The sequence below is a fragment of the Triticum dicoccoides genome, chromosome 4B (assembly GCF_002162155.2).
Source record: "Triticum dicoccoides isolate Atlit2015 ecotype Zavitan chromosome 4B, WEW_v2.0, whole genome shotgun sequence".
NCBI lineage: Eukaryota > Viridiplantae > Streptophyta > Magnoliopsida > Poales > Poaceae > Triticum > Triticum dicoccoides.
This window is the reverse complement of record NC_041387.1, coordinates 157,592,515-157,604,943: the sequence shown is the minus strand read 5'-3', so window position 1 is coordinate 157,604,943 and position 12,429 is coordinate 157,592,515.

Sequence of the window (12,429 nt, the reverse complement as noted above, 5' to 3'; positions counted from 1 at the left end):
TTAGATCATGGGTGAATAGATAAGTCTATCGTGGGATCCAGAACGGATTGAGCGGTAAAACCAATTTTTTTTATAAGATTAATTTTAAAGTTCGTTCGCAAATTCTTCAGTTGTCAAGGACACAGTGAAGATTTTGAACGAATTTCGAATAGAACGCACATGAAGAATTTGTGAATAGATTGGGTTGAGTATAGCATAGAGGGGAAAGGGTCCGATCACATTCACTTAGCAGAAAATGCAACTTGAAGAAATAGCCATAAGTGAATGCTGTAGAGGACATAAACTCATATATATATATATATATATATATATATATATATATATATATATATATATATATATATATATATATATATATATATATAGCCAATGAAGAAAAACGATGGAAACATTGAAGATTTTGCAAAGTTGAAGAATTTGAAAAACTGAAGAAAAACTGAGGAATTTCAAAAATGAAGATTTTCAACTTTGGTGGTGGCGTGACCCACCGTATAAGAATGATGATTTCAGACACCGCGTACAATTGTCGTAGGGTTATGAGAATCAAATTCTTCATTAATTTCTTCACACTTAGAGTGTTATTCTTCATTGATTGAAGAAAAACGTTTGTTCATGTGTTGCACATCTAAGTCATCAATTTTGCATAAGTGTCAGGATGTGTGTCCTTTCTCAAAGAACATTCGAAGATTCTAAGATATTTAGCTGACACCGCAACTTGATAAATCTCTTCTCATCCAAGGGCTTTGTGAAGATATCGGCTAGCTGTTCTTCAGTCTTCACGTGCTCGATGGAGATGTCGCCCTTCAAGACATGATCACGAAGAAAATGATGATGAATCTGTATGTGCTTTGTCTTCGAGTGCTGAACTGGGTTGTGAGCAATCTTGATGGCACTCTCATTGTCACAAAGGAGAGGCACATTCTTCACGTTGATGCCGTAGTCCTTGAGGGTTCGCTTCATCCATAGCAGTTGAGCATAGCAAGAACCAGCAGCAATGTACTCAGCCTCTGCAGTAGACAGTGATACGCAGTTCTGTATCTTCGAGGACCAACAGACCAAAGATCCTCTGAGGAAATGACAAGTACCAGATGTTGACTTGCGGTCCACACGATCACCAGCATAGTCAGAGTCAGAATATCCAATGAGATCAAAAGTAGAGCCCTTGGGGTACCATAATCCTAGTGTTGGTGTGTGAGCTAGATATCGAAGAATATGCTTCACAGCCTTATGGTGTGATTCCTTCGGTGCAGCTTGAAATCGGGCACACATGCAAACACTAAGCATTATATCTGGCCTAGATGCACATAAGTACAATAACGAGCTAATCATGGAGCGGTATACCTTGTGATCGAAGTCAATACCATTTTCATCAGTGCATAGATGGCCATTTGTGGGCATAGGAATTTTGACGCCTTTGCAGTCTTGCATGCCGAATTTCCTCAGAATTTCCTTGAGGTATTTCTCCTGAGATATGAATATACCGTTGTGCTGTTGACGAATTTGAAGACCTAAAAAGAATTTCAACTCTCCCATCATAGACATTTGATATTATTTACTCATCATATAGGCAAATTCATCACTATAACGTTGGTCAGTACAGCCAAAGATAATATCATCAACATATATTTGGCACACAAACAGTTCACCATCATAAGATTTAGTAAAGAGAGTAGGGTCGAGTGAACCGGGTGTGAAGCCATTCTTCATGAATAAATCCTTCAAAGTGTCATATCACGCCCGAGGGGCCTGCTTGAGGCCATACAGGGCCTTGTTAAGTCTGAAGACTTTGTCAGGATTCTTTGGATCTTTCGAACCTGGGGGTTGAGCAACATATACTTCTTCCTCAAGCTTACCATTGAGGAATGCACTTTTCACATTCATTTGTTGTAAGATAATATTATGATGGTTAGCATAAGCAAGTAATATGCGAATAGCCTCAAGTCTAGCAACAGGTGCAAAAGCTTCATCGAAATCAATTCATTCAACCTGTGTGTAGCCTTGAGCTACAAGTCGTGGCTTATTCCTCACCACAAGGCCATTTTCATCTTGCTTGTTGCGGTAGATCCACTTTGTGCCGATGATATTATGCTTGCGAGGATCTGGACGTTTGACCAGTTCCCAGACATTGTTGAGCTCGAACTGATGTAATTCTTCTTGCATGGCCTGAATCCACTCAGGCTCCAGAAATGCTTCATCCACCTTAGTGGGCTCTGTAATAGAGACAAAAGCATAGTGCCCACAAAAGTTAGATAAATGTGAGGCTTTTGAGCGTGTGAGAGGACCTGGCGCTCGAATGTCATCGATGATCTTTTCAACTTGCACTTCTTTTGCAATGCGAGGATGAGCTGGTTGTCGTTGAGGAATTTGATCAGCATTTTCTTCAGCACCATTTTCTTCAGCATTTTCATCAGGTGCACCAGCTCGATTTTCTTCACGTCCTGGAATGAATTCTTTAACAGATTCTTCGGTAGGAATAACATCCTCAGTAGCCTTGAACTTGATAGAATCCTCAGGTTCTGGTTCATCTATCACAGAAGGTAGGTGCTCTCTTTGCGAGCCATTAGTTTCATCGAACCGCACATCTACAGTTTCAACAACCTTGTGAAGAACGTTGTTGAAGACCATGTAGGTGTGCGAGTCCTTTCCGTAACCAAGCATAAAACCTTCATGTGCTTTCGGTGCAAATTTAGCATTGTGATGAGGATCTCTAATCCAACATTTAGCACCGAAGACTTTGAAGTAACTCACATTGGGTTTCTTGTCAGTGAGGAGTTCATAGGCAGTCTTCTTGAAGAATTTGTGAAGATATACCCGATTGATGATGTGGCACGCAGTATCAATTGCATCAATCCAAAAACGACGAGGCGTTTTGTATTCATCAAGCATAGTGCGAGCCATTTCAGCGAGGGTTCTGTTCTTGCGCTGCACGACGCCATTCTGCTGAGGAGTATAAGGAGCAGATAACTCATGAGTAATACCAAGTTCATCAAGATAGCCATCAATACTGGAATTCTTTAACTCGGTCCCATTGTCAGTTCTGATGTGCTTGATCTTCACACCAAAGTTGGTTGAAGCTCTCGAGAAAAATCGTTTGAAGATTTCCTGCACTTCATGTTTGTAAGTGACAATGTGTACCCATGTGTAACGAGAATAGTCATCAACAATAACAAAGCCATATAGAGATGCATCATTCGAAATAGCAGAATAATGATTAGGACCAAAGAGATCCATGTGAAGTAATTCGAATGGACGAGTAGTGGTCATGATAGTCTTCGCTGGATGCTTGGCCTTTGTCATCTTTCCAGCTTCACAAGCTCCGCATAAGTGATCCTTGAGGAATTTTGACATTCTCAATGCCAATAACATGCTTCTTCTTCGCAAGCTTGTTCAGATTCCTCATGCCAGCATGACCAAGTCGTCAATGCCATAGCCAGCCTTCTGAGGCTTTTGCAAGTAAGCACATTGCTAGTTGTGGTCCTGTAGAGAAATCAACAATATACAGATCTCCTCTCCTAAAGCCTTCGAAGACTTTGGAATAGTCAGCTTCCATGATCACAACACATCGATATCTTCCAAAGACAACAACCATATCAAGATCACAAAGCATTGAGATAGACATGAGGTTGTATCCTAAGGATTCGACAAGCATGACTTTGTCCATGTGTCGATCCTTTCAGATCGCAACCTTATCTAGACCCAATACCAGACTTTTGCCTTTGTCAGCGAAGATGATGTGCTTCAGATGTGATGGTGTTAATGGAGCATCCATCAATAGACTCTTGTCACCAGTCAGGTGATTTGTACATCCACTATCGAGAACCCACTCGTTGACTTTGGGCTCATCATCCTGCAGATGAATTAGTGCAACTTACGATCTCATATACTTCATTAGTGAAGAATATGATATCAAGTTCATCAGATGAATTTCATCAACCAGTAAAACAGATATTTCAGCATGAGGACGTGTGAAATGAAATTTCATTTCATCATGATTCGCCTGCGTCCTTTCAGGCATTTTTGTCAGGCCTCCAGCAAATTCTTCAGACATTTAAAGCACGTCTAGAGACCTGACCCTGCATAAAGGATTAGTTCTTTTTCTTCACCACCCACATCTGAAGGGGTGGCAAAGAGTTCATCACTCTGCGAGCACCATATGAGAAAGGTGGCATAGAAGCCAATCCATTGCGTTTCACATAGGAGGGGTTAGGGTAAGCATATGAATAAGCAGAAAAATTCTTCGAGGACTTATGAACATAATGATTTGAAAAATAATGCGCATATTCATAGCCCTTAGCTCTACCCTGCAAAACAGAGGGGTTAGCACGATGATGATCATATGAGGACTTTGACCCATTTGAGGAATTTGATCCATGTGAAGAATTAGGTCCATATGAAGAATTTGATCTGGGGTTCCTGTTCTTCATAGGTGGTGTCATGAGAACATTCACCTGAAGACTTTCAACATAACTTTTGGGAACCCAGATTTTCTTCATAGGGGAACCGTTCCTGCAGTTAGTCCCAACATATCTAGAAAATACTTCACCATTCTGATTTTTGAATAGTTTATAGTTGGAGTCAAATGACTCATCAGAAGAATGAGAAGATTCACACGTAAAGCCAGATAAGTTAGATGGATCAACTGGAGGTCCCTTTGTAGCAACCCATGAGGTTTTGGCGTACTGCTCAGGCTTCCAATATGTTCCATCAGCATTGAGTTTCCTCTCAAAGGCAATACCCTCTTTCCTAGGGTTTCTGTTGAGGATCTGCTTTTTGAGCACATCACAAAGAATCGGATGCCCTTTGAGGCTTTTGTACATGCCTGTCGTGTACAATTCCTTCAGACCTGCATTGTTAGTGATACTAGCAATGTCCTAATGAGAAATTAGTGATAGCCGAGGCAGGTGAAGAATTTGTAACAGTTGAATAATTTGAACATTCAGGTGAAGAATTAGCAGATTCACGTTCAATGCACTTTAAGCATGGAGGAAGAAATTCTTCTTCAGTAGCGTTGATTTGTTGAGCAAGTAATGAATCGCGATCCTTCTGAAGATCTTCATAACTCACTCTTAGCTTCTCAAGATCATGCTTTCTTTGAAGAAGTTCAAGAGAAAGTTTCTCGTGATCAGGTAAGAGGGCGTTATGATGACCTTGAAGATCATCAAACTTGGAATGGAGTCCCTGAAGACTTTCAGCCAAGGCTTTTGACTGATCCATTTCTTCACCCAACATATCATCGCTCTTATTTAGCATGTAATGAACTTTTTCCAAAGCTCTTTGTTGTTTAGTGGCAAGGGAAGCAAGTTTATCATAGCTAGGTCCAAATTCATCGCCAGATTCATCATCACTGGACTTGGATAGGTAGCATTCGTTTACCTTAGCACTTTTTGCCATGAGGCAGGGGTTGGACGATGATGATTCTGGTTCGAATGTCATCTCTTTGAGAGATTCCTTGTAATCATCAAGCCAAGGATCATTACGATTTAGATGTCCATCATAGACCTCAGAGAGACGGTCCCAGATTAGCTTTGCGTGATTGAGATGCATGACGTTCCTGAATTGATTTCGGTACAGACTTGTGCAGATGACATCCTTCGCTGTGAGGTTGAGGAGAGTGTACTTGCGAATGTCATCAGCTTCAGCCATCTAGCATAGATCGGTAAGACCGATCTCGGTGACGGTCCATAGTTCGCTGTCCATAGCCATGAGTCGCTTCTTCATCATGGCCTTCCACCGAGGATACTCATGACCATCAAAGATGGGGCAGGAAACGTTCCTCAATCCTGGAGTCGACATAACTAGAACTCCATGTGGTTAATCCAAAATCACACAGAACAAGGGAGTACCTTGCTCTGATACCAATTGAAAGTGCGTTATATCGACTAGAGGGGGAGTGAATAGGCGATTTTTATAAATTCTTCACTGAGGAATTTTCCGGTGAGGAAATTCCTTAGCGAAGAACTACTAGCAGCGGAATAAGTACTTAGAAGTAAGCATAACACGATACAGACATCGTCATCATGATAAAATGAAGACAAGCACAGAGTACAGAAAGCATAAACACAGGATAACACAAGATGAAGACAAACAGACTGAAGAAATTGAACTGAGGAAATTGAGAAAGTCTTCAGTCAAAGTCTTCAAACACAGATATGAACAATCACTCAACACAGTAATGGGGAAATGAAAGAGTTGAGGAAATAGAACCAGTAAGGTTGGTGAAGACAATGATTTGGTAGACCAGTTCCAACTGCTGTCTCAGTTGTACGTCTGGTTGGAGCGGCTGAGTATTTAAACTCGAGGACACGCAGTCCCGGACACCCAGTCGCTGAACATGCAGCTCAGGACACCAAGTCCTCACCGTATTCTCCTTGAACTAAGGTCACACAGACCTCATCCAATCACTCGTGGTAAGTCTTCAGGCGACTTCCAAACCTTCACAGACTTGGTCACTCGGCGATCCACAATTCCTCTTGGATACTCTAGACCATGACGCCTAACCATCTGGAAGAAGCACAGTCTTCAAAGGTAACAAGCGTCGGATCCATGCAGGATCAATCTCTTCAGTGATGCTCAATCACTTTGGGGTTTGTAGGTGTTTGGGTTTGGGTTTTTCCTCACTCGATGATTTTTGCTCAAAGTCCTCAAAGGATGGGTTGCTCTCAAATGACAAGTGTCAGTTTCTCTCGAAGCAGCCAACCAACTAGTGGTTGTAGGGGGCGGCTATTTATAGCCTAGGGAGCAGCCCAACATGATAAGACATAAATGCCCTTGTCTGATATGACCGTTAGGTGGATAAGATATTTTGGGACAGCTGGCGCATAGCACAGCAACGGTCGGAAATTTGACTATCAAATTCCTCAGGGCTATCGTGTTCCTCACTGTGTAGGCAATCCGCACTTGCGAATTCCTAACTCCTCAGTCAGAACAAATTCCTCAGCCACCAGAAGAACTTCGTCTCTGTCACTGAAGAAATTGACTGAACTATATGAGATTTCCAAAGGCTTCACTCGAAGGGTTTGGTAGGTGTAGGATTTTGAGTTGAGCATCACTTGGAAATTTTTCCTTAGTATTTCCTCGACCCCCTTTAACAGTATGGTGTTTCCTATGACTCAAGAAAGAGAAAAACAAAACTATGAAAATGAAAGTCTTCAAGCTTCATATTCCTCGCATGAATATCAAGTCTTCACGGTAACACCAATTTCTTCACTTTCAAAGTCTTCATAAAAGTCTTCAGAAATACCGAAGTCTTCAGTCGAAGATATACATTTTTAGGGGTCGACTTTCCCTATAAATATCAAACTCCTCATAGACTTATACACCTGTGTACACTCACAAACTCATTAGTCCCTTAACCTATAAGTCTTCAATACACCAAAATCACTAAGGGGCACTAGATGCACTTACAGTTCTTTAGGACTAGTGTGAGGCCATGGATTATACGAACTCTCACCTTTCCGCAATTTGCTAGCTTCTTTGATATCGTGCATTGCCCTTTCTCAACTCGAGACTCGGTGCAAACTTCATCTGTGCATCCAAATGTTGTGATATGATAGGGTCTATCACAGATAAGCCTCCTTATATCTTCCTCAAAATATCCACCATACCTACTGAAAGGATCGAGAAAAGGGGTCTAGAAGGGGTGATTAAACCCTCAACAAGTAAACGTGGCAGTTTTTAAGTTCTTCAAGTTAAGGTGGAGTTTTAGCACAAGTTGAAGCATTCACAATACATTTCAAGCATGCATGGCGTCAGTATGAGCAGCGGAAAGAGTAAAGCATGCTAGTTGCAAGAAAGTAAAGGGATGATATTCGAGTGTGAAAAGGCAATAAAGACACAAAGATTTTTGGCGTGGTTCTGATGGGCGGTGCTATCATACGTCCACGTTGATGGAGACTTCAACCCATGAAGGGTAACGGTTGTGCGAGTCCATAGAGGGCTCCACCCATGAAGGGTCCATGAAGAAGCAACCTTGCCTATCCCACCATAGCCGTCGTCCATGAAGGACTTGCCTCACTCAGGTAGATCTTCATGAAGTAGGTGATCTCCTTGCCCTTACAAACTTCATGGTTCAACTCCACAATCTTGATGGATGCTCCCAAGCGACACCTAACCAATCTAGGAGACACCACTCTCCAAAAGGTAATAGATGGTGTGTTGATGATGAACTCCTTGCTCTTGTGCTTCAAATGATAGTCTCACCAACACTCAATTCTCTCTCATAGATTTGGATATGGTGGAAAGATGATTTGAGTGGAAAGTAACTTGGGGAAGGCTAGAAATCAAAAATCTTTTGGTAGGACTGGAATATCTTGATCTCAACACATGAGTAGGTGGTTCTCTCTCAGAAAATGTATGCTGGAAGTGCAGGCACGTTCTGATGGCTCTCTCCCATATGGAGAAGGGGGTGGAGGGGTATATATAGCATCCAAACAAAATCCAACCGCTAGAAACATTTGACCCAACTCGGTCAGACTGAATAGAAGAACTCGGTGAGACTGGTTTAGGTCAAAATGTGAACGTTAGGAATATCGGTTGGACCAACTGGAACAACTCGGTGGGACTGATGTGCTAGGGCTTAGGTCAAAGATCAACTCGGTGGCACCGATTTCATCAACTCGGCTAGACCGAAGTGAAGCAGTAAGGCAACGGAGAGAATGTCAAGCAAACTTGATGGGACTGATTGCATGATTCGATGAGACCAAAATAATGCAACAAGTCACAGAGCATTTGCAAGGCCATCTTGGTGAGACCGAGATCCGTATTGTTTTGACCGAACTGTTTAGGGTTTTTGGCAGTGGCTATGTCATATGAACTCGGTGGCTCCGGATAGGATGATTCGGTGGGGCCAAGTTTGACTTTGAGTTTTGGACATATTTGGAATGAGAAAGTGGTTGAGGGTTTTGGGGCAATATCACTAAGCACTTTGAGCAAGCAGACCATTAAGCAACACCTCATCTGCTTTTAATAGTATTGGCCTTCGTATGGACATAATGTGATCTTGGATCACAAAAATAGAAATGAAAAGTCTTGAGCTTTTGCCAATATGTGTCCTTAGCATTTTTGAAGGTGCACATCTCTAGTCCATTGTTGAACATGTCTGAAATACACTAGATAAAAGCATCAGTCCAACAAGAGATATGTTGGCATTAATTGCCAAAATCACCCAAGGAGTACTTTTGCTTTCAATCTCCCCCTTTTTGGTAATTGATGACAACATACATCAAAGCTTTAGGTAAAAGATATAAATAGTAGAAAGTGAAGCTTTGGAGAGACATGTAACATGCATAAGCAACCCCTACATGTATGCAATCATATGAAGAAGGAGTATACTGATATGTGATGGCATAATCATGATATAGTAAGTAGAGAGTTACATGTATCTTGTCTATATGCATCAGAGCAAATGATATAATTTAGAAATGTACATCCATGTTTATGAATCCCTCTTGCAAACAATATGTGAAGTACCAAGAGCTCATCATTCACATGAGTGTGATGCATATACTTACCTTGTGGTGTTGAGCTGGCTTTGGAAAGAGTGGACTTGAGAAAACAAGGTTAGATAACACAAGAACACTCCTAAGTAAAGCAGTTCCAGAAAACCACAAAAGATGACAAGACTGGGATGACATGTAAGAGATGAGTACTAGGTACTTCATTTAGTTATAGACATGTCCCCAAAGATTTAAAGATGTGCAATGAATTCCAAAGATTTTTCTCCCCTTAGGTATAGACTCTTTCTCCCCCTGAATCTGAGATGGGATAATAGGAGAAGGTAGGGTGAGATAAAACTAGAGCAAGAAAGGACAAAATCAACCAAAATCAGAGCAACAGGAGTTTCCAAATCAAATATATAGACATGTCTTTCCCCTCTTAAAGACATGTGACTTCTCTCCTGTTTGTTAACAAGCATCTATAGAAGAGCTTAGATGCGATCATATGATAAGCTTCGATGTGCTCTCTCTCCCCCTTTGACATCAATTTCCAAGAAGGGTACTTCTAGAGTATGACTCAAGTAGGTGTGGTCCTTGAGAGTCACTACAAGGCAGTGAATAGCTTATGATGCTGATAGAGGGAAAAACATTGTGTGGAGCTGAAGAAAATAGGCAGTAAGAAATGACAAAACATTTTCTCAGAGCTGACATCGGTGACGCCGATGCATTTTTCGTTGGTTCCGAGATGATAGATTCACATAAGGTACTTACCAGTGCGACCGGTTTAGTCCATGTCGGTTGTACCGATGAACTATTCACAAGGAGGCCTTGTATTTCAGTCGAGCTGATAGGTTTGGATTAGAGGGACCGAGTTCAACATAGAGTAAAGATTTTATCAACTCAGCTCACTTGGCAAATGAAGTCTCACAAGGATTTGCAAGGAATTAACAGAAAGATTACAATGAATTAAACACAGATTTTACAGAAATAAGAAAATAGATCTAGATGAAGTTTTTTTTGATAGAGGGAGGCAAATAGATAAGAAAATCATACAAAATGAAAAGGAAGACAAGCAAGCAAAGAAACACTATATAACTTCATCTAGAAAGGGCCGGCGAGGTTATACTCATCACTGAGGTAAGAAAATCATCACTGAGGAGTCAAGTGATAGCACTTGATCGTAGGTCATACTCATCGTTTAAGCTCAAAATGGGGTTACCATTTTCTATTTAAGCATTTTGATGTATTCACACCTTTTTGAGTTTCTTTAGGTCATGACTTGGAGCAAAGCTTCTCTAAGGTGGAATGACATACCTTGGGTTGTGGTGTTGATCTTGATCATGTTGTTGAACTTTTGTTGGATTCACAAGCTTGATGTTCTCCATCAAGAGTTGGGAGCACCACTAGTAGTTTGAGTTCATCTTCCTATATGGGTTAGTCTTTGCAAAGAAGAGCACTTGTGTATCCAAATTGACAATCATGAAAAATTGATACCAATTGAAACTTGATATATTGAAATTGTCAAAGGATATTGAGGGAGTCCTGGATTAGGGGGTGTCCGGATGGCCGGACTATGACCTTTGGCCGGACTCCCGGACTGTGAAGATACAAGATTGAAGACTCCGTCCCATGTCCGGATGGGACTTTCCTTGGCGTGGAAGGCAAGCTTGGCGATACGATATGAAGATCTCCTCCCATTGTAACCGACTCTGTGTTACCCTAACCCTCTCCCGTGTCTATATAAACCGGAGAGGTTTAGTCTGTAGGACGAACAAAGATCATACCATAGGCTAGCTTCTAGGGTTTAGCCTCTCTGATCTCGTGGTAGATCCACTCTTGTACTACCCCTATCATCAATATTAATCAAGCAGGAGTAGGGTTTTACCTCCATCGAGAGGGCCCGAACCTGGGTAAAAACATCGTGTCCCTTGTCTCCTGTTACCATCCGCCTAGACGCACAGTTCGGGACCCCCTACCCGAGATCCGCCAGTTTTGACACCGACATTGGTGCTTTCATTGAGAGTTCCTCTGTGTCGTCACCGTCAGGAAGGATGCCGCACCCCGTCTTTAAAGACGGCGCTGTTGCTAAAGGAGCTTTGGTTGTCGGCCAAACTCTCCGGCTAGGCAGTTTTTTGATGACCGCCTGTTCGGCCGCCGCGCCGACGATGACCTCTCGGGCCATCGAAAGCAATCTTCACATCAGCTCGGAACTCATCGAGCAGTCAGATCCGATGGAGCTCTCTTCCCTGAACGAGCTCTTGGATCGCATTGCCGCCCTGGGATGCTACAGATTATGGCCAGTTTGGGCTTAAACCCGATCAGAGAGAGATCGACTCTCCCCAGGTCACCCACCACATTGAAGTGGTGGAAGAACAATGCGGCAAATCTTCGCCCGTTCTAAGGACCAGATGTGTCCGGATTCCCGAACCCTCCAAGTCGGACACCCATGGAGGGGAGGATGTTGCCCAAGCCCTGAACCTAAAGTCAGGCAGCAGGCCTGATTCATTAAATAATGTCCAAGAAAGCAAGCTTCCGAATTCGGAAATTTCTTGGCCCCTGAATCTTATATCAGGCGAGGTTCAGGATTTAAATCCACCCGCCCACCCAACTATAAGGGATCTATCCCAAATACGGCAAGAGCCCGGGGAAACAGTACACCACTATTGGGCCAGATTCCTCCTAGTTATGAATAGGATAAAGGACTACCGTGAGAAAGAAGCAATTTAGTTCTTCTGTAACAACTGCACGGACATCGGAATCCTCAACGCCATAAGTCGCCGTGAAATTACACGCTTCGCCGACTTGACATCCATAGTACGAAAGTACTGTGCGACAGAAAGCGTTCGGAAAACCGAAACTAAATTCTGGGACAATCCGGCCCTGAATACAATACGAGTCAGAAACAAAAGGGCGCATTATCGCCAAGCACCTGAGCCAAACAGCAAAAAACAAAAACCCTCTATAGGGTATGGGACCGTACTGGAGGGATGGCTCA